This window comes from Passer domesticus, chromosome 1, assembly GCF_036417665.1.
Source record: "Passer domesticus isolate bPasDom1 chromosome 1, bPasDom1.hap1, whole genome shotgun sequence".
In the NCBI taxonomy this organism is placed as follows: Eukaryota; Metazoa; Chordata; class Aves; order Passeriformes; family Passeridae; genus Passer; species Passer domesticus.
Genome location: NC_087474.1, coordinates 99137553 through 99158634, shown reverse-complemented (window position 1 = coordinate 99158634; position 21082 = coordinate 99137553). Strand labels below are relative to the sequence as shown.

General features: G+C 36.1%; 1 long non-coding RNA gene across 2 annotated transcripts; it reads left to right on the top strand.

Moving 5' to 3' along the window:
- The first annotated feature begins 8672 nt into the window (after positions 1–8672).
- On the top strand, positions 8673–18915 carry LOC135306611 (uncharacterized). Of its 2 annotated transcripts, XR_010367400.1 has the most exons (4): positions 8673–9568; positions 10537–17265; positions 18384–18514; positions 18836–18915. It is a non-coding gene; the product is annotated as an uncharacterized LOC135306611 (long non-coding RNA). The 2 variants fall into 2 exon arrangements; XR_010367399.1 differs by lacking the exon at positions 8673–9568 and having other exon boundaries at positions 10360–17265.
- The last annotated feature ends 2167 nt before the right edge of the window (positions 18916–21082 follow it).

The window sequence follows — 21082 nt, the reverse complement described above, 5'->3', positions numbered from 1 at the left end:
CTTTGAAGTTTGAGGAGAAATATATGAAAATACTCTTTTCTACATTTTCCACTGGCTCACTTTTTAGGTGTTAGATAAATATTTTTGCAATGGACTGAGGTAAATGAAATCTCACACTCTGAGGAATATTACCTTTATATCACAGTTGCTTCAAGCTTCGTATATATTTGATGAACATACACTGATTATGTCAGGTTTTTTTAATAAAAAATAAAGACTTCCAAAAGTCATTAAGCTTTTATCATGCTTTTTGTCCACATAGGTGTCTTGGCAGTTCAGAGTTCAGTAGGAGATTTGGAAATATCAAGACTTCATTATCCCGTCTGATAATTATCTGTAACATTTCTGTTACAAGTGTACAAGTTGAGTCATGCTATGTGTTTTATATTAAAATGTGTCTGTAAATGGAAAATGCTTATTCTCTCTGAAATATTTCTGACTTCATAATGTGTAACGATGCAGAATTAAGTGGGCTTGGACTTACACTTTTCTCTGTATAGACAGATAAATGAGTACTGGAACGAATTATGGTGTTCCTGTTAAAAGGAGGTGTCTGATTGTCTTTTGTTTAGAGTTTCAGCCTCTTTTTATTGAATATCAGATGAAGTTTTAAAAATTAACCAGAATATAAGCTTGTTTAATAATTACACTGAATAAAACCAGAAAATGTAGTTGCTCTGTACTTCTATCTTAAAATTCAGGGTTCTGAATCTACATTTTTGTAATAATGAAGACATTAGCAATTGTGTGCTTCTGCAAATAAAAGCTGCAGGTATTAACCAGACATACAACACATAAGAATTTGATATATGGATTCAAAATCAGCTCTAAGTGAAAATATTTAAGTAGATGTATTTTTAAGATTGAGTTTAAGTTAATTTTAAAATTAAGTTCACAAAAGGGCCTTCACTGCATCTGCATTAAAATATTACCTCTGTATGTACATATGAGTAATATTTGCGTTCATAGACAGCAGTGTTCCTTCATTCTGTAATGTAACATCTGCAAATTGATACATTTTGAAATCTTCCATCTAGTGTTCAAGATACAAAGTGTGCATAAACTCATGTTTGCTCAAGGGTAGGCAGACAAACGATTATGCAAACTCTATCATTTTTGATTATGTTTGTTAACCTCTGAATAATTGCAGAATTGTTTATGGTTAGTTTTTGGGCTTGTTTGTTGATAATGGTCATTCCCTTCTTCCCCTTGGCCTCTAAAGCATTTTTTATGCCAAACATGCACCATATTTTCTGTTGTTACAACCTCAAAATGTCAGGTGTAATGTTCTTGATATTTAAATCATGTACCTAATTTGTATTGTTGACACACATTGAATTAAATTGCCCATCATTAATAAAAATGGATTATTTTACTTTTTTGAAGCACAAGTAAATTAGATGCTCCAATCTTTTTTGGAAATAATTTCCTTGATAAATATTATCTAGTCTCGAAAAGGCATGGAATCTATACTACCAGAACTGAACTATACTACCAGAACTTTTCATCCTGAAACCTGATATAGAGTGACACAACTATCGTATTTACATTAGTATAAGCTTGAAACACCATCAGCAATGCAGTCCTTCTCAGAGAGGAGGTGGGGCTGGAAAATACATAGAAAAGAAAGCTTTCTGCTGAAATCTGCTGAAGAGAAGGGAAACTAAATGAGTAAATAGGCATCAGTAACTTGATGAGATGCAGTTCTTTTGCAGGAGGAGTGAAGTCACCAAATTGCATATTTCTTCTGCCCATTTAGTTGGCTTTCCTGGAAAGATTTTAACTTTTTTATTTTGAAGAACCATGGGATGATAGCTGTAAGGATGAGACTGTAGACATTTCTTTTGCCATCTCAGTTAACTGTGTCATTTTTGTTTTGGTTTATTCCCTGGTGACACCTCTTGAGTTGAGGTCTGATATTTGTGTTGATTCTGATTCTTCATCTTTAGGTTTCATTCTCTACTTGACCAGCTTTGCTGACTACTTCTCATTGTTTCTTTGCAGAGGTAAAAAGTTCCTTGAGAATAGACTTAGGCTCATATGTTGACATTTTCCTCTCTCAAGTGCAGATGCAGTAGCATCTGGATGGTTCTCTTTCTAAAGCTTCTGAAGTTAAATTATTGGAAAGTGATAGTGTGCATAGACTTAAAATCCCCATCTCCACTGTTTCATAATTTTGCAATGTCTTAGGTCTAACATAAAGACAGGTGCTCCTGATGTGTGAAGACCAGAGCTGTTCAGACTAATTTCTAACAGGTGTTCTGTTACATTAATTCTTATGCAAATTTCAGAGTGCAAGTAGCTTGTTCAAAGTACGCTTTGTTACATGAACAATTTTGTATTAATAGTCTTGGAGAGTGAACTGTTGAACTGTTTGCTTCAGCTGCTCGCTCTGTGCTGTTCATTCCTCATGATACATGAGTGGCCACCTCAGCTGCCAAGGACTAAGTTTTCTCCCTGACCAAGCGACTGAAACTTTCAAACTGCAATCACAAATGAATAATATATGATGAATGGTCATATTTACACATGGATAGCCTGGTTTGCATGCAAGTATTGGAATTCAGATTGCTCTTGGTGTTTTAGGGTATATCTAGGAATGGCCAAAAAACAAGAACACTCATGGTTGCATTCTTCTAAGAATACATGCCCCATCACTGTTAAGCATAGGTACACTCTCCACCACACCTCTAAAAGTCATAGATGTTTTCATGGACTCTGTGTTGCTACTGAGGGTCTATGTCCTCCATCTCTCAATCCAGTTAATGAGATTTCCTTCAGTTTTGTTCCGTAGAAAGAAATGGTGATATTGCTCCTTTGCTACTGGAATGTAGGGAGGTGATGGCAGCACCAGAATCATGACTCTTTTAACTTGAGTTCAAGGTGGTATGTTGTGTTGTCTTCTTTTGCATGAACTTGAGGGAGAAATCTGGATGATTAAAAACCAGTAATGAATTGAATTTTTCTACATTTTAAAATAGATAAATCTATATATACACAAATACAGTCATGTATTCATAAATATGTAAACAGATACATAGGCACATACATGCATTTGTCTGTGTGTAGGTGTATCTCACGGTGGAGAGGACTGAGAGGCTCCTATTGCCCAGCCTTCACAGGTAATTTGAAATTCTTTATCTTCTGTGTAAACATCATAACTGCACTCTCCTAAGTACAGTGTTTTTTCCCTGGGTGTCTGTTCATGACAGTCTTCCAAATGAGCTTCTGGGGTTATGAAGCTGGCAAAGAACATAAGGGAACATACACAGTTGCCTTCCCCAAAGCTGCTGCAGTATGAAGGTGTTCCTTAGGATGATATAGTTCCTGGTGTCTTAAGTATAAGCTGGTATTTGGTTGGTCTGTGCTGACCTTCAAGGAGCTGTCCTAGAAATGCTTCATCCACTGTAAGTTTGTAATTGGTTTGTTTTGGAATGAGTTCTCCTGGCTCAGTGCTAGGGCTTAAATCAGCAGGGGAAGCCTGCAGTAAGTTAGAGAATTTCTCAACCAGTCTGAACCTGAACACTTCTATATGGTCAGAAATCAAGCTTGAGGAAATTAGAGGAAAATGCATGGTGAAAATTCCATTCACAGAGAAAAGTCAATTGCTAATATAGATGATATAGATGAGAAAAGATAATCGGAGGTTTCAAAATTCTGGTTCAGTAGTACGGCCACTGCCCCCAGAAGCTGGGCATAATAATGTACATAGAAACTGCTTCACCTTTTATAAAGGTTTCACTCTTTCAGCTGAAGGAAGTAACTATTCCCCTCATGTTCCACATTTTTCAACATTGAGATGTTTTCAGTTGAAAAAAGTAACTGGGTCTACCCAGAACATCTGCTTGCCGCATGGGATTCCTGTGGCCTTACCATCTCTCTTTATGAAGAAATCTACATGATGCTTTACATTATACATATTTGTGTATGTGTAGTGCCGAATAAAACCTTTAATTATATCAGCATAAAGAGGGATACAACAGCTATCAAACATCAAAAGTTTTTATCATCATGTGCATTCCTATCACAGCTATCTGTTGACTTCTTGGATTGTTTTTTACTAAGTACAATATATCTATATTCCGTATGCAAATTCCACTGTGAGTGATTTGCCTGTTTTGTAAGCTAGACTGCACCTGTAACATGTGGGATTGAGTTAAAAATGACAAGCAGACAAGCACAAGGCACATTATCTTGACAAACTCAGCCTCCGAAAATTAGCCTGTGCCTGAATTATTAAAATAACAAGGAGTATTTCACTCAGCTGTGCAGAAATGCTCCTAATTGTCCACTTTAGCCAACTTCTTTCAGACTTCACGATCGGTCAATTTACGGTAGCGGCTTGCAAATTCCTGAACTCCCATTAGAGAAAAGTGCAACAGCAGTCCAACACACCCTCATTTATTTTAATAACCTGCCAAGGAGACATGAAAATGTTAAAGTTGGAAGGCTGTAACATGACAGGAACCTGACTTGTCACAGCCACATTATAATCTAGTTAAACTACTTTCTTTCTGCCTTTCATGTCTTTTCAGGTAAGTGGAAAACTAATTGTCAAATTACTAATTTTGTTGGCATTAATATCAATACTAAGGCTAGAGAAGCATGAACAGATAGGCCTATGGGTTTTCCTCATATTGTGCTTGAATGCTGGAAAGCATTCTGAAAATAAAGAAGGATAAAATCGGAGCCCAGGCTTTTATCAACAATGACCTATTTATTTTAAGAGGCATTGAAGCTCTATAAACAGGCTAGTTAAAGTCTCTGGGTTCTTTTATTATTATTTAATGCCTGGAAATCTTGTTTACTTCAATCTTGTTTCCTTTGTGCATAATAGTGTACCTGATGTAACAGGGCCAGTATTCACATCTAAAGTATTAATGGCAGAGTCTGATAGTGTAGGAGACTACAAGGAACTGCACTACCAAGAAAAAAGTCTTCAACAATGCCAGGGTCACACTGTCTTTTAAAATGAACTGTAAGTAGGTCACACTTCAGCTGCAGGCAGGGTCGAGAACATTACTGCAGAAAGTGCTTGGGAGGGTTGAGGAGCTTGTTGAGGGAAGTGGGGACAGCTCAGGTGACTGGGATGAGGACCTAATTGTGATGAACATGGAGATATGAATTCATCTACATGATGAATCCATCTACAGATATGCTGCTCGACCCTTTTACAAGGGTTTGCTTGCCCTACAGGGCATGAAGGTTTCCAGGTGCTTTCTCAAGGCAGGACAGAATCTATTACTTATGTCTGAAATCCATTCTTCTGTTTGCTGTTTTTCAGGGTGGGGTGAGAATGGATGGTGTTTGCTTGCTTGCTTATTATTTTTCTTCCCCATTTGATGATAACCTTTCTGAGGAATTTGGTTTGGCTTCATGAGTGTTTGCACAGATTTTACTGTCCATCATGGCACTGATAGCTTCCTATGAATAAAAAGCCTCCCACAAAGAATGCTGATATGCTTTAATACTAATGTTTCCCAGCAGTACTTGAAAGCTTTTCCTACTAAGTACTTAGCTTTGCCTCTGTTTCATCTGGAATGGATTCATTATTAGCTGTAGTTTTGTGGGAAGCTGAATGTTCAGATTGTAGAAACATGTTATGATTTCTTGTAGAATTTGGGACAGAATTTATTTTCCATTGTCTTTTGCTTGCTTATTTTTTCTCAGTTAAAAAGAAACATGAAGACGCCCATTCTCACAGCCTCAGCTCATCACTTCTGTCCCAGTAGGAACCAGAAAATGTATCATCACAAAAGAAAACTCTTGGTCTTACTGACAAGATTATCAAGAGTGTGATTGCACTTGAATGAGTCCTATGGCTATATAAATACTCCTGTGGAGAACATGAACCTAGGCAGACACATAACAGCATTGAGCACCAGTCTGAAAAATCATACTCTGAAAGATTCTCTATTCCTCTACCCAAATTCATTCTCTCCTCTCTTCTGACCACTCCCACCATTATTTGTGCAAAATGGGTTAGCAAGGTTTGGAGTAGAACACAAACATTTGCAGAGTGTCATTATTGCAATGAGCAGGAAGAGAAGAAAGAGAGAAGGAGGGAAGCAGGTTTGCTGGAACACAAGCAGCGATGGGCAAAGCTAAGAGGTACAATTAGCTTTTCAATTCCCAGAAGATAACAATTATCATGAGCAAACTTGTGATGGTAAATGAGGCAGCTAAGGATATAACATTCCCGAGGAGGGAATGTTTCTGTGTCTCCAGAGAACTGTGTCACCTGATACAGGGCATCACTCAGAGTGAAATGGTAGCACCTTATGAGGTGTTAAACTCTCTTTTGAGAAAACTCATTGAGTACCAGAATGACTGATATATTAGGTAGGATGGAATTTTTGCTAAATCATATTCCTGGCTAATTAAAGCTTTTTGAATCATTACAAATTAATCAAAATGCAATGATTTTTTTGGTCAGTGATGCTACCTATATGTGTGACACATACTCTCCTCTACCTAGCTCTTCCTGTCAGCAATCTACTAAGGACTTATAAATGTGCTTTTTACTTTTCCCATTGTCTCTTTTAAAAATGTCTCCATTTTGGGAGACAAGAAGACATCCGTGAATGTTTAACTTCCATTAGCATCTATATTTTATGTTTGAAACATTTAAAAGCTTCTGTTTTAAATAAAGATAAACTCATCCCTAAACATCTGTGCAATGCATGACACGGAACAATTGAGTAAGCATCAAAGTGCTTAACAGATAAAACAGTGCTGGATGTGGTAAAATAAACAGGACTTAATCCCTTTATAACTTGAGTAAATAAATACAGCTTTAATTCAGATACAGTTTTGCCTTTAGGTTGCTCTGTTCTGTTAACACCTATCTGTCAGCAGTAATACCATGTAAATGAGCCACTCTGAGCCTTTCCCCTTGCATCTTGTTTAATCCTCTTCCATTCTTCTAATCATCCTACACACACAGGCCAATATCTATTTTCATCTAGCAAGATAGGATCTCCTAAGGAATTAAAGACGGTTTCCACTTAGCTCCACAGTAGGCAAAGGCTGGGCTGTGATCTAGGGCTTTAGGGACTTCTCATAATGCGCTGGTGCTCGCTAGATCGAAGAATTGAGTTCTGGCTACTGGATTTTTAATCCTCCTGTGGCTGATGTTGGGCGCTCCAGTGATTTAAGATCTTTGATTGCTCAGAGCTTGGCCCTTTGATTGAGTGACTTCTGAAGACAGCATGTGAGTGATTTCAAGTTAGTGGTTTTAAGTAACTACTGGAAAAAACAGATAGGAAAAGCCCTGTGATTAAGATGAACCATCTCTCTTTTTAATTGACTTTCTGAAGCTATCTGATGCTTTACTCTCTATACACAAAAGAAAAACTGTATAGATCAGTATTTGTTCTAATGAAGAACTCAAGTGTCACAGTGTTTGTCTGTGCTTGTTTGTAGTGACACGTCTGTTAAAATTGTAGACGCTAAAGGATATATTTTAGAAACACACTTCTCACAGGGCACACATTAGAAGTATCAGCAAATAAAGCCTCAATGCACAGGGCTAAGATAAATAGTTAATATCATTTTGGTTTGTAATTTTTTTTTTGGATACTATATATTTGCCAGCTGAAGAAGAGTATATGCATAAGAGCAGGGACAGACAGGGGTTATGGACATCTATTTGTCTTGGCAATTTGAAGTATTATCAGTTTGTGAAACTTTGAAGTGACTTCACATATTTCTTTAAAAATGAAGCTAGGCCTTATAAAGTAAGAGAGTGCCTGGGAATTGAACAACTTTGCTAGCTGGGAGCTGAGTTTTCCTACTCCTGTCTTATTTGCTGCTTAATTGTCAGGTTCACAAAGCATTGCAGAAAGCTGCTCCTTTTGCTTAGTGAGTCAGACATAGGGTAGTAACCCTGTTTCAGGACAACCACAGTAGTTACAGATGTCATTCCTATTCACTGGGTATGTAAATTAGTTCTATTTCTTAGACCTCTCTGCAAAGACAATAGCATAGGGATCTTTGCCTTACAGGAAGGCATGCATTTCAGGCATGCACCAACATCTAGTTGTTTAAAGAAATGTATGCTGCATCTCTTTACTGACCTTGTAGATAGAGGAATTTTAGTTTATTTTACATAGCACATTTTGTATGTTTTGTATGTTTCTGCCTATAAACCTTGTGTGTACGTTTCCTCACTCCTATAGAAGTGTTTACATGAATGTGGTAGCTTCAGGAGCTATGAAAATCATTAACATTTCTCCTTTAGTGAATTAAAGTCTTGCTTATCTTCTCCAGTGAGGGTTTCTTGTGCAATCCCTTCACCCAGCTGTCTGTTCAAAACAAAATGTCAGGTTTTCCTCCATATTTCACTCCCTCATTGCTTTTGCTTTGTGTAGCTCACTGTTTTGGGTGCCTGTCTCACATTTGTCTTATGTCTTTCCCACAACTGTCTTTCACAAGCTAAGGTTTACAATCCTCCCAGATTTCAGCTTTTGCATTGGAGCTGCACTGTCTGAAGAATGGGAGTGTTTGATGCTGATACCCTTTTGTTCTGTGTGAACATCCTCTGTAATCTTCTCGAGCTGGCTTTAGGGAATGCACAACTTTGCTTTTGCACTTGAAACTGGGCTTAGTGAATATGCTAATAAACTGTGCATGTGAGTTTGGGAGTCTTATTCATACAGCATAGACCATCCTACTGCATTTCTGATGGGCATATACTCGGTCATTTGTGTGCATATGATGTGGGAAATCTGCATAACCAAATATTGGGCAGTATAACTGCCTGTATAATCATTCATTAATTTTATTAAAGGTGAGCTGGGACTGGAATGAGGATTAATTATAAAAAGTAAAAAGCATAATTAGGAGCATACTTTTCCTCTTACAGCTATCTTTTTCTCTGAATTCTTTTTCTTGGTGCCCTAATTATTTCCCCTCTTTTAAAATTCACTTTAATTTCAATTTAACTCTCCCTGGGCATGCAAACTTGACTTTTTTTTTTCCCTCAAAGATTGATTGACAGCAGTTTCGGAACTGTGACAGTGCTAATTAAAACCTTGAATCTATGTTTTTATGAAGCCTGAAAGACTCTGCAGCGCTACAGGATCCAGAATCTTGTGTCTTGAATGAATTTTTTTAACAGCTAATATGGAATCATTAATAGTTGCCTTTCCTCAGGCTTGATATCCAGCTCTCTATTTATCACTTATTTTAGAGCTTTTAGAGTTGACAACATGAGAAGTGGAAGTCCTCCCAGGTAATGATACCTGTTCTGTCTAGCCAGTGTCATTTTACACTTTGCCTTTTCTTCTTGGCAGAGCTGGGCAGAGTTGGCCCTTACCAAATGGCAACACAGTTTAACTCACAGTCCTGTGTGCTCATGGGGAATTCATGGTAGCAATACTGTGGTCGTTTTACTGTCTGTGGACTGACCGACTCTACTGAAACTATGTTGTCAGGAATCTTCTACCTTACACTTGAAAGAAGAATATTGATAGCATAAGGCATTGAGTGTTGTATGCATTAGAATTGAATCCTGATTTCTAGCTTGCAAACTTTCTGGAGGCCAGAGTATTTCCAGAATCTTAAGGTAGGCGTGTCTGGAAGCTAAGGTAAGCATCTGCCACTAAGCCATAATTGTAAAGGCAACGTAAAATAACAGTCCTTGCATACTATTGGTATATAGCTGTCCTCCTCTCTCTAACCCCATATTAGTCACTTTTACAGTAGAGCAGAGAAAACAAAACAAAACAAAAAAAAAAAATTAAAGAAAAATTTTTAAAAAGTGGAGGGTGAGGATTCAGCATTCCTTTCTTTATGGCACTCAGTAAAAATGAGTAGCTGTTAAAGCTGTGTGTGACGACATTGTGCAGCAAACCTGGTCAGAACATCCAGAGCAGGTTTTGCTGCTTTTCACGATCATGATAGCACTGTATTTCCTCTTTGTAAGTGTCTTTGTAAGTTCATTCATATAATAAATACTTAGTGTGAAAATCTTGATGACATGAATAAATCAATCTAAACTGGAGGGACTACTTCATATTTTAAGAATCTGCTTAAATATGTTGCACAGAGACATTAGTATAAATAATCTGTATTATCACGTTTTGGCCTTTTTGGGGGGATATTTTTTGATTGACTGTCTGACCATAACAGAGGATACATTTAGATTTTCTTCAATCTTACACAACACTTCAAAATGGGCTATTTTCTTTTTCTAATTCTTGACATAAGTGTTCTGAAATATAGTTATATTTAATTTTTTTTATTGTACTTCTTAATACAGAGTGATCAAAAATGGAAAATATTAACCTTATTTAATGTAAGTATTCTTGTACTAAAATGTGTGAAAATAGAAATTGAGCACTCTTTTTTTTTTTTTTAATTAAGATGATATTGCTATAGGTAATAATTCCTGCAGAAACAAAATCAAAACTGAAACAGTTCGGCTGAAAGGTCTTTCCTCTATCAGACACTCAATTTCTGCTATACTAGCTTTGACATTCTACTAATTGTTAGTTCTCCCAGTCACCACAGGCTCTGATTTTTCTTTTCTAGCTCTACAGCCTAATCGTTAGGATTGCCTGCTGGAGAAGGCGCTGTCTTTTCAGCACCTGAGTCCTTTCTGAACATGATACACTATTAGACTCAGCTGCCTCACCTGTGGGCCTGAATACCCAATACCCAGTGTAAATCTTTTTGTCTGAGTGCTTTTCCTTTCTGTCTGAATAGTTATGTTTTCATCCTCATCATCTTCCTCCACTGAATCAAGGTCAGCAAGACCATCCAGAGGGAAGGACAGAAAAACAGCATTGTGACAAGAGATAGCAGAGCTCAGTGTGAATTGATTGGTGAAGGATGATTTTGAAAGATCTCAGCTACTGTAAAAGCAGCTGGTAAAAAAACCTCAACATCTCCAGCTGATAAGGATGATCTGTCTTGCCTCTGCATCTGCCACCCCATGCACACTTGCTGTATGTATTTAGAATACATGTATTTCTTAAGTCCCTGCCTGCATCACTCCTTTGTCACAGTAATTTTCATGGGAAAAATTGCTATCCATCAATTCGTGAGCTGTTGGACTATTTTGGAATACATCATAAACATATCAGGGTATAGAGAAGTGAAAGTGAACTTAACTATGGAGGGCAAAAAGCAGGTGTCACTGATATATTTTTCCCTTCCTTATGCAAAAACCTTTCTGGCAAAATTATCATAAGGAGCTAACACAGTTATTCTTAAGGAACTGCTTTTGCCACATGTGTTTAGTCTTGGCTAGAGTGGTTATTGCTTGCATTTCTGATTTTAATATGAATGTCTGCAAGAAATTGCATCTGGCGATAGTAACTGCCTGCCATGGCAGTGATTGTGCCTAATTGCAGAGAAGATATATCCATAGATCAAAAATTGCTAATTTGGGTCACCTCTGCTCATAAAGATGGAAGGGATTATGTGATTTTGACTCGTTTTTACCTAAAAGGAGTATTTATCAGTCCCTGAACATCTCCTTTTCAAACAGAAATATTATAATTTGTTAAATATAAAATAATAATTTTATTCCCCCCTTTATAAATGATTGATAGCATTTGCAGTAAGAGTGTTCTGATTGATAAGTGCTAGGCTCTGTATAACATGGTATCAATACTCTTGCCTGCAAATGCTTATAAGGTAATTTTATGACAAGCACAATGGACTATAGCTAGCTAAATACAGAATGGGAAGGTGGTAGAACATCACAATGATCTTGTTTTGCATGAAAAGGAATAGTTTTAATTGATCATGCTCTGAGACAGACTACAGTTTAAAAAAATGGAAGTGCTAAAAAGACAAAATATGGTAATTTATTTTTTTCTTTCTGAGCAGGAGTTTCTTATCAGTGTGCAGATGTACCATTCCTTCTCTCTTGATGAGTATCAGAGTGCAAAAGGTCTAGCTGATAAATAAAGTTCTTTAATGATCCAAAGGTAACTTTGGCAAGTAAAGGATATCAGATATTGGAGGCTGAATTAACTGTTGCTCTCTGTATAGTACCAGGGACTTATCTTTCATACAGTGAAAAAAGAGAGCAAAGTTTGAGCAGAATGACTGTCTATTTTGCTTTGTGAATCTGGATCTAAACAACAGGTGGAAAGGAGAAAACAGAGCAGTGGCAACCACTGTGGTTTTCATCTTTCCTCAATGAATGTGTTTCTTGTAGTGTTTTTAGACTGAAAATAATCCTGCATTGTTATTAATCATATTTATTATTACAGTGGTTAAGGGTCAGCCAAGTATTGATCCCCATTTAGCTAAGCCCTGTACAAACACAAAGTTGACAGTCTAAACAGACGAGTTGAAAATAATGTAGAGCATAAACGAAGTAAACTGCTCATAGCAGGTCTTGTCAGTTCCACAGTTAATTTTAGTAGGAGATGAATAATTTGAAAAGAGAAGCAAAGGAAGTTGGTTAGGGAATGACTGAAGGCCAGTAAAAGGAAGAATGTGGAAAAAGCTAAGTATGTGTTGGAGTCATGGAGCTGCTTATAAATGAAGAACTGCATTAAGAGACAGTTATCTATTATGAAGCCATCTCTCTCCTCCAAAACAGAAAGTCTTATGACTGACATCAGGTCTGTGTTCAGAACCTCAATTTTGCAACAAATTATTGAAAGCAACATACTTTCTTTTGTGTTAGCAGTGTGCAACTAATTTGTTTTCACCTATTTTTACAGCATCATTTGGTAGCATACAGAAAGTTGAAGGGAACCTGGGGGTGTTTCCAGCTTTTCAGCTCCTCTCCACTCTGCTCTTGTTTCCTGCAACAACATAAGCCAGTTTCTAATATTAACAGATTTAGATACCAGATTAATTTCTGGGTATCACTGATGCTTATTCTACCCCTTTCAGACTAGGGCAGGCTCAGCCATCAGTAAAAGTCTTAGGTCCTTGTGTGGCCAGGAATTGTATGTGGCTGCAGAACCTTGTACTCTTCACTCTTTGTGGAAATCTCTACTCCTGTGTGTAGTCTACTTTCTGGGAATCCTCTGTTTAAGCAGTCCTATATGACATGGAGCCCTGCATCACTTACTGCTGGAAGGAGGGAATCCTTAATGTCCCAGTGTCTGTCAGACACTTCCCACTGCTTGTAGTTTTATAGTACTGTCACTGCATTAGTGCACTGGAGCAGTTTGTCTGGACAGGTTGTGAAATGCCCATCCTCAGAGAGCTTCAAAATGCGATTGGACAAGGCCCTAGGCAATCTGATCTAGCTTTGATGTTAAGCATGGCTTGAACCATATGCTCAACTGAATGGCCTCCCATGAACCCTTCATACCTAAATTACTCTGCAATGACCCAAATTACACTGCCAGTACATCTGTAAAATCTCTGGGCAAAAATTCTGATTTGATCATCTTTTAAGTAAGTATTTAGGAAGGCGTAGAAAGATGAGGCCTGAGTTGCCTCCGAATGAAACCACAGATCTTCCAAAGATGCATTTGAAACAATTGCAACTGCTCCAAAAAAACTTATTGTTAATGGCAGTGGCTTTTATTGATTCAGTTTTCTTCTGTGGATTTACCATTTCTTGTTCATAGAGTTTAAAACAGCTGGTCCACCGTTCTTCATTAAAGATGATGTCTTATTTAAGGACTTTGGTGGACTGAAAGAGTTCTCAGATGATCTTGAGTTTATGTGGTCTGTTTCATGGGACCTTTGCTGCCACTTCTCTATGCCTCTTTCAGGATTTCAGGAAAGACTTTTTGTGTTTTAGAGTTCTAAGCTTCTAGGTACTAACAATTAGTCTTTTGGCACAAAGCTGATATCATCTGCCAACAGATAAAAATTTGTAAAAAAAAAATCTATCTGCATTCCTTCCTTTCCTGAAATAAATCAGAAAAACATTTGTGTTTTTAACTGAAATAGTTTCAGGCTCATGCTAACTGCAGCAAAATTTCATTTATTATTCCCAGCTGTTCAGCATTTGTAGAACCCATCTAGAGGGCAGTGATTAACTGGAGTAAGATGCAAATGGACTAAGGGATAGCTGTACTTCCCTTCCAACTGAACTATTCTATTCTATTTTGAAGTTCAACATAGGGTGTAGAAGGTTGGACTTGAGACCTCTTGATGTCCCTTCTAACCTGAGTTGTCCAAAGAACCATTGCTCCTATGCTAAGAATCCTTTTCACAGTGGACAATCCCAAACACTCACAATACACATGTTCTATGCAAATGCTCCTGCTATGTGTGTCTTTTCCTCTGAAAAGGATGAAGAGAAAAATAGTGGTGCTTTCACAAAGATAAATTTACTATTCTTCCTGTTTGACTCAATAGGGAACTGTGAATCTACAGTTTCACTACCTGGGTGAACTTTGTTTCTTAATTCCCTCAGTAATAAGTCATGCTATAAATTTTCATCTGAATTTGCAGTTACTATAAGCAAAATAATTATAAGATACAAAATACATAATACTTTAGGCTGAACTCTTTGTTAGGCCTATCTGCAAATCCCCTAATTTGTAGGTATTTACTTGCACAAAGAAAGCTAAAAAAATAAATTTTGTGTTTCTTTAAAAGCTGTGTAAAATGCACATATCTGACAGATCTCACTAAAGAGTTTTTTGAAGATGTACTAAAAAAGCAGTCTTGTTTGGGTAAGATCAAATTATTTTCTTGAATAATGAACTGAGGGCTCAAACCAGTGTGAATGTGGTTACAAAAATGAGACAATGACAACTTAAGCAAATGATGTCTTTTGCTTCCTATTATGGGACATCACTTGATGTCAGCACTGATTTATTGGTCTTACAGCTGAAACTTAGTCTAAGCAAGGATGTTTTGGATTATCAGACAGGGAGGCAAGTGACACAGGAGGAATGTCTTTTTCAGGATCTTTCACTTTCCTTTAACTTTTTACATAAATTCAAACCACAGGTACAGCAAAGTGAGGGACAGAATAATTCTCATGGCCAAGCTTCAATAAAGAAGGGCAGCATGGAGAGCACAAATTTGTTTCAGACTTTTATGAATAGAGAGAAATGGCCTGTTGCATTTCTTTACAGATCTACAGATTTCCTGGGCTTCTCCTTCCTGAGGGGATGCTGAGTTATGCAAAAAGTGTTGTTTAAAAGCACTGAGAAGTCCCAGATTTTTCATTATGAAAAATTAGTAACAGTAAAACAAGAAGTTTCAGTTAGGTAATTAATTCTTCATTTGACCACCTAAATCAGTGCAATTGGTTTCCTTTATGTGACACAAGTAGAATTTGAGAGCAGATTTGGCTTCAAATGCACTTGTTAAAACAGGTAATTATATTTCATCTTAGTGTACTTGGCACTTGGTGATTATGCATTACTGATTTGTGTAGCCAATCTTCAAAACTGATGTTAATAATGTCAAGTCTTTGTATGGAAGTATTTGTTTAAGACACCATAGCTTTGCTTTTTTTAGTGAACTAGAAGTAGATTCTGAATTTGCTTTCTTATCATGTCCATACTCTGGCTCTGTAATAGGTTATTATATGTTTCAAGTTCTTAGGGTTTTGGATATGGCAAGAAAAAATGTAAGTGTCACTTCTGGAGTATACAGTAGGTAGTTTACTTTGTAAAAAGCCAACAACTTGGCTTTTTTCTTCTCCTTCCAAAATAGAGGTGACAGGTTATTTTTAAAAACACATCTTAGGCAAGTAATTCAAACCTCAAATTTCTATAGTCCTTTAAGTGTCATTTTTTTTCCTAAAGGCTGTTATCAAAATAATCTAAATCACTTTCTTTCTATTAATCAAAGAATTACAGCACTTAAATTTGTAGTTGTCACTCACATAGTTTGTGCCTAAAGCATTTTGAAATTGTTTTGTGTGGTCTTTTCAATCACTCTGTTTTTTTTTTTCTCAAGACATTGTCAACATGCACAAAGAATGGGATCACAATGGTAATGAATTTCATTCCTTTGGGACTTACAAGGTGAGATGTAATCTGATCTCCAAGGGCTTTAACAAAAATAGTCATTGTTTCAGAAATTCTAACATTAAACACAATCAACAACTACTCAGTCAATGGAATATCTTTCCCAGTAAATTGGAAAACATAAGCAAGACTTTCCTACTCAGCTCAACAAAACCTAATGAAATCCATAAATTGGCATCTTCAAGAAATAATTTCTGGTTTTCATATTGAAAATTCAAAGATAGGTAACACCTCACCATTGCTTTGGGCATTTTATGTTTTAGCAGAATTCCTAAAACAGCACCTGCATTATGAGATTAGAAGAGATTGCATTAGATTGTTATTATTATTAGGAATTATTTGTTCATGTTGTAGAAACTTGGAAAAGCAGACATTACTGTACTAAAGACCATATGATCTTGAAGTATTTTTGTCTAAAAGTAACAGGGACAGATAAAAAGTAATGAAGAGTTCAAGGACTGATAGATGAGATCCATTTACATGTTGGAGAGTCATGCATAAAATAAATGTGAACATAATATTTCTAATACGGGCTACTGCAAGCAGTGTAGTAATTTTGATTCATTAATCAGCTGTACATTGTTGAGGTATAATGTATTCTTTGACTGTGTATGTTCTTAATTAGCTTGAACAAACAGAATTTGTCTAAAGATTTATGGGATAAATAAACACAAAATTTAGCACATCATCATAGACTTTCTGGGATGATATAGACTTTTTTTATTACCTCTAAGTAGGTGTGTTGATTAAACTGTAATGTACAAAAGAGAGGAATATTAATTATTTATTGATTATAATATTATTTTTAAAAGTATATTTTACAGTTTCACACTTTGCTTAGCTCACTGTAAGTTAAGACATTTAACAGAAACCTAATTCATAATAAAACTATTATTATTAATATTTAACACTTAGCATGTCATGTTGATGTAGAGAACAATAAATATATGTAGATTATCCACTGAAGTTGACCACCACTTGTGTAGTCAGACACATTCAGTGTACTTATTAATGACATGTATTCTCCTTAAATTGTATTGAATTCATTTAAAAACTGGTCAATAAAATCTACACTGGTAGAATAAAAAAAACCAAGAATGAATTATGTTTATAATTGGACAGGCATTTTGAAAGAAATAAAAATATAAATGAAGGAAATGCGTTCCTTTTTATTTCTTGATTTTATTCAGAGAACAGACAGAACTCTTGGGTAATTTTCTCCACCCTTCTGACAGCCCTGACAGAATTGAATGTTGTGGTTTGATGCCTTTTTTTTTTAATCAGTAGGACAGCAACTAAGAATTTTACCCATGACAGCCCGAGTCAGAACAAGACAGGAAAGGTAAATTTCCTCTGGTTACTTTTGTAAAGTTACAGGCAACTCTGCAAAGCCTTGAAATGTGTTTTTTAATTTTATTTTATGATTTTCTGATTGTTTTATAGATAATTTAATGAAATTGTAGATTAAAGCAATAAGAAATAAATATTCTGGATATTTTGCACATTTATTTTGATTTGGAAAATAAGGTATGGAAGTTAATAAATTACTTTGTTTAAATGGTATTTTGGGGAGCATTTGGCATACTAATGAAGGGGGCACATTTCTACTTCTCAGTTCTGACTGAGGCACATCACAATCAAAAATTTAATAGCATTTAAAAAAATTAAAATATTTTTTGTTATTTTTTTTCTTTTAGTAGCCAATTTGAATTTTTTAAGCAAGGTAATCTTGCTTTTTCCCCTTCATTTCTCTTTTTTGCTTCTTTGATGATGCTGTTATCTCTTGAGATGAGGAGAGGGAAAGTGGAAAGAGGAAAAACAAGAAAGTGTTAATTGAGCAAGAAAAGAGAATTTGGTAAACATTTGAGTAAACTGTGTTTAGTAGGTGACTTGCATCATGTTATCCTCTTCCCACAGAAAACCCTGGACTGTTCTAGTATATTTTTAAGGAAGCTATCTGAAATCACACAAAGAATTGAGAGATCAATAGACTAGCTTAGTTTCTCAAGCAGTAAAAATCCATTTTGTGGTCTCTTGCTTTCTAAGCAAAGTTTGTAGAATTACACTGTAATTATGGATAAAGTATGCAAAAAATTAACTTGCATGAAGGACAGAAAAAAAATGCAACTGTATCTTTTTTCTTTATCAAAGAATGCTAAATCATATTTAATGCTAAATATCATTCATTAATGACATTTTCAAACAAAAACCATGATCACTTCAGTTATCTATTCAGTAAATAAAATAGTTAATTTTCTTCTAATATATATTTTGTTTCCATTATTATGTAATCCTATATAATAGCGTCTATTCATCCTTTAGGTGCAAAATGGGGAAGAAAAAAGAGTGTATTTGATTACAGTATTTACTCTGATTTGAAAGACAGACCTTTTCCTGCCATGAGTGGAACAGATCTGCTAAGGGGGGGTAGTGGCCAATGTATTCTGAATTTTTTTTCAGTAAATCAAGACTGCTTCCATACCAGCAGCAACAAAAGAGAATGCACTGTCACATGAAATGCCTGGATCTCAGGCTGATGTGTTCAGTGAGAGGCTATCCATTGACTAGGATACAGGGAACAACTGATTACAGTGAGCTCCATTTTTATATTTCAATTTGATCCCCTGTTGAAGAACATATGGAAGGGTTGAACATGCCTCATTCAGTTTGAGCATGCATCTTGCCTGTTTGTGCATGTGAGATAACAGATGCTAAGTGGCCAGTGTGGGTTTGAAGGATATATTCTGTATATTTTCATGGTAAATAGTTGTCAAGACTCATATCACTTTTAGATTCATCTTACAGTAAACTACCTAGGAGATACAGGACCTAGTCTTAGGTTGCATATACAAAAGGTCTGCTCAGAATTTTAGAAAGGAGATGATATTCCTCTTATTAGGATTGTTTTACAGAATTATGACCAGGCCTGCCCAAGAAGAGGAAAGACTGACTATTCTTACCTCTGTGAGAGATGAATGCTACATCTGCTAGGTAAATTAGATAGGTATTGTATATACAGCACTATCACCGTCTTGTCATTATGTTTTTTATGGCTTCTGAGAATACAAAAATAATCAAAGTGGACCCTAGAGTAACATAGGCTGAGATGCACATAGTTTCAAATTCTGGCTGGTGTGTGTAGAGTGGCTGCAAAAGTCCTGTATGCCTTCAGAAGATGCATATCTATGTTCATGGCTGGTAGGAAAGCAACTAGAGAACAGTATTTGAATCACTGAAACCCCAAGGGACTTAGAGAATGGTTTGACTTGGACAGGACCCTAAATATAATCCAAACCCCTGCCGTAGTAAGGGATGTCACTCACTAGATCAGGATCTGAAACCCTCTTCCAACCTGGCTTTAGACCCTTTCAGTGGTGCTCATGATGCTTCTGTGTCTTCAGCTTTGACACCAAAACTAGTGAGTAACAGGTAAATTTAATATTAAAGTTTTAGAGTGGACAGGGCACTGAGGACATTGAAAACTAACACAAGTCAGATGTCACACTTGCATTGTTGCTGCAAGAGAAAAGAAAAAGCTGTGACCCTGTGTGGGGGATACAACAAGAAAATGAGGTGTCCAAACCCTTGTTTCACCCATCTAGTGTTGTTTTTTTTCTCCTGAGAAACTTCTATCCATGTAACTCTATATAAGAAAAAATACAGCAGTGGATAAGATCCTTAGTTCAAGGCAAACATTTCACATATTTAAAGATGTGAACACATTGTAGGCATCATCATGTTTAAAAAGTCTTAGTAGTCTTGTTGCTTGTGTTTTTAGAACTTACTCTACTTAAATTACACTCCTAAGGGATTTTAACAGAATGAAAGATTGACAAGTACTATTTATCAGCATTTAGTATTAAAGTGACCTGCTTAAGCCAATGCACTGATGAAAAAGAAAAGCCAAGCTTGCCTTTTAGAGTTCTTTAAACAAAAAGACTTATTTTGATTGCAACAAAAACACCCATAAATCTATGCACATATATATTGATCTTTCTTTCCTCTTAAAAATGACTCTGTCCCAGTAAGTTGGCATATTTCATAAACAAACCAACAAATTATTGATCCATCATATACTCTAAAAATCCTGTGAAGAATCTAGGTTGCTTTTAAGTTCATGCTGTACCTAAGGGAATGAGAAACTACAAAATGAAAAATAGATGTTTAAAAAGAAACACAAATATTAGAAGATGTATAGCTACTTTTGCTTCTGCATAACCTTTCATTGTAATTCTTTCAATGTAGTTAATTAAGAATATTCTTTATGAGCTAATAGGTTGTTATTTGGTAATATGATTCTTTGTGGTGACTATTAGTTACTACATTAATTATATGTCCCTGCAGATATTGCTGTTCCTTTTTGGCAAATGCTGTGACAGTGTATACTTTCTTTCAAAGGAATCACACAAAATTAGGACTGCCTGACATCTTACTATTGGAAGTAAAGTTATATTTGGCTTGGATTAGAGATGGATTCTGGTCACATGTCCTTTTGAAAAGGAAATAATGAAGTAGATTACAAATGTTTATTAGTACTAATTTAATGAACAATGCTGTGAAAAGATACAGCCAGATAGGTTCAATTACTAAGAATCTATCTTCCTTACAGTGTTTTGAGCAGCTGATTGTGATGCTGTCACCAGGAGCTTAACTGTGAATGACTTCCTAGAGAGGTCTTTTGGAAAGGAGAGAAAATTAAGGATATTAGTTTGTGGTAAAGTAAATCACTGTTAGTGGCTATTTATTCAGTCACTTATCCATAAGTGACTAAGATGCAATTCTCCATGGAAGTATAATAGAGGGGTTGCATAAGCTGCAACTGTTTTTGCAAAACACTTGTCTTGAAGTAGCTGAATTTCCTGTACTTACGCAGACACAGAAGAAAAGGCTTGGGTACCTCAGTGCGAAACTGGTCTGAAAAATGCTTCCCTCTGAGCAGCTAATATTGGTGCTGTTTTTCAGGTAAACATGAAAAGTCCCAAAAGCAACACTTGATAAAAACACCAGAAAGATGTTTCCAGCAGTTAAAAAACACCAAAAGAATTAAGTTTCTTTGTAATTGTTTGACAGCACACCTGAAACACAAATCACAGATCTACAAGCTGGAAACTGTTAGCTCTTTCTCCTCCTCTCTTGCACTACAGCAGAGTAGAGCTGTG